The sequence below is a fragment of the Echinops telfairi genome, unplaced genomic scaffold (assembly GCF_000313985.2).
Source record: "Echinops telfairi isolate 266 unplaced genomic scaffold, ASM31398v2 ScPeMD7_2573;HRSCAF=3158, whole genome shotgun sequence".
Lineage (NCBI taxonomy): Eukaryota > Metazoa > Chordata > Mammalia > Afrosoricida > Tenrecidae > Echinops > Echinops telfairi.
The window spans coordinates 11,188,978-11,191,709 of record NW_022106471.1 but is presented as its reverse complement, the minus strand read 5'-3'; positions in this window follow the sequence as shown (position 1 = coordinate 11,191,709).

Sequence of the window (2,732 nt, the reverse complement as noted above, 5' to 3'; positions counted from 1 at the left end):
CAAATACAATTAAAAGTGTAAGACTAGCAGGATGCACTAGGGATTTAGGGGTGGAGAGGAGGGACACCTAACAGCCTCAAAGGAGAGAGGCAGGAGTGGAGTGTCCGGGAGGGTGATGAGTCAAAAGGGTGTCCAGAGTGAATGAGGCAGAGCAAATGCCAGGCAGAGGGTGCCCCCTGAGCAAAGGCATCCAGGCAAGAAACAGCATAAAACAGGAGTAACGACACACAATTCAATGTGCAAGGCAGAGGGAGAGAGAGAGAGAGAGAGACACGACAGATACACCCGAGGTCAGATTTTGCAGGGCTCTGTGGCACGATGTTAAGGAGCTTAAATTGTTATCTTATGTTACTGGTGTTAGGTGCCCTGGAGTTGGATCAGCCTTCTACTGGCCCGACCCTAAGTGTGACCTGAACAGAGCACCGCCCAGTCCTGCTGCATCCTCACAACTGTTATGTTTGAAGCCCCCGTTGCAGCCACTGCATTGATCCATCTTCTTGAGGGTCTTCCTCTTTGTCGTTGGCCCTCTGCATGGTATCTTTCTGCAGGACCTGGAGTCTCCTGTTAACATGTCCGAGTGTCTGTCTTATAACGTACATAAATCTATTAGTCGGTAGCATATGTAATATAAAAAGCAAACAAATATTATTTAAAGTAAATACTTGTAAATGATGTTTGGCGCACAGCCTCAGAATTCATGCAATATTTGCCAGGTGACTTTAGCTTTGGCCAAACACCCACTTCAACATCATTGTGCTATGCGGGAAGCTCTGCATCATCAGTGATCCTGTGAGACCTGGAATCACCAACTGATCTCATCAGGGTCACAACAGGAATAAGAGAAACAGGGTGTGGGGCTTGGTCTCATCGTTAATACTAGGATATTTGCTTCCTAAAAAGGGTTCTAGATGTGGTTCGGATTAAAATTGTCTCTGTGTGCTTCAGAAGTTGAAATTTTTCCCCCCACTATTTTATTAAATCATTTTATTAGGGGCTCATACAACTCTTATCACAATCCATACACACTTCAATTGTGTAAAGCGCATTTGTACATTTATTGCCCAGAAGTTGAAATTCGTATCTGTTATGTGAAATGTATACTTATTATCTCCAGAGGAAAATGATGTAATAATCAATGGTCATGAAGTTATCATTTTACAGATAAAATCAAGTCAAAGCTTTCAGATTGTTAAATTAATAAGGACATAGATGACAGTTCCTATGAAGATAAAAGAAGGACTGCATTAGCTGGATACGTTTATGCAGAGTTTTACATTGTTTTCCACAAGCCTGTTTATAAGGATTTCATGTACAACACAAAGCAGAAGAAAAGTAATCCTTTGTTGTGACTCTAGTATTTGTAGAAGTGGGGTTTTTTGTTTGCACCAACTGGTATTTATAACACAAAATAACCTAAAAGGTCTGAATCTATTTTTTTATTATTTCAATCCAATTTTGTCTTGAGACTCTCAAAAATATGTACTTATTGGGTATTCTTTACAAGATATAATAGGGCCCATCCCCTCAGAAGAATTTATTTCAATTGCATAGATCAAAGGTTCTCTTTTAGCATCAGATCTTAATGTACCAAGGTTATCTTGGCTGGATTCTGGAAGGTGCCTGGGGTCAGATGGTTTGTTCTGGAAGGTGCCTGGGGTCAGATGATTTGGTACAGGAACTGGAGCCAGGAATCCTGGGTCTCAATCCGGACTCTGATTTTACACAGAATATTAATTCCGTCAATGCTTTCTTTTTCATTTACAAAATGGAACTAAGATTTCTGGTCCACAAAGCACTTTCCTCAAGAAAGAGTTGTAATTTGAGTGCAATTAACTGCTTCTAATTTTTCCAACATAAAATGGCACTTTATGTTCACCTAATAGTAAAAGCACCATCTCCTCAATTGTTTCCTAAAACTGATTTTTTTTCCAGAGCCAGCAATTCATATTGGGGTAACTTTATGAAATGGAGATGAAATGGAACTAATTCTGATTTATTTTTAAAACACAGTTCCCTTTAACATTAGGAATAACAACAGCTCTGCATCACCTGAACAGCTTTCTGTGTGCATCATAAACAAAAGCCTGCAGAAATGTCAATTGCTACCTAAGACACCACATTTTTGATAATAATTGGTAGCCATTCTTCTTGTACATTTTCTCAGAAAGCAGCAGACAGCATTATATGCAGTCTCAGCTTGAAACTAATGAATTCATGACGAAGGAAGCCATTAGACACAATAAGATGTTCAGCTTCAGGGTGTTCTGTGCCAGGCTTGAATGTTGAGGGCTAGACGCGGGGCCATGCCTTCATCTACAGGGGACCGACAAGGAGATAGAGCATTCAGGTAGAGAAGGAGTCCAAACAAGATGCTCATTGATAAGCTCCTTCCCCAACTCCTCAGAATGTCCGTCAGGTTGCCCTCTATCTGTGCAAACAGACCAGAGAAAGCTGAGCTGAGCTGAGGGGGAAAACCAGTCCACGTATTCATCATCTCTCCTTACAGAGAAACAAGTGACAGTACAGCAATGTTTTTCATGTTAGCCCCCCTCTCATTTCAATGTGAATCTTTACTTTAAATAGACAGACTCATAAGATGATGATAATCATAGAATCATGGAATATGACTTTAGTCACAGAAATGGGAGAAGCTAGTGCTGAGAACTTGCTGAAACAAAATTCTACAGTCCCTGAGAGAGAGCCGTAGCTCATTGGTTCAATATATAAATATA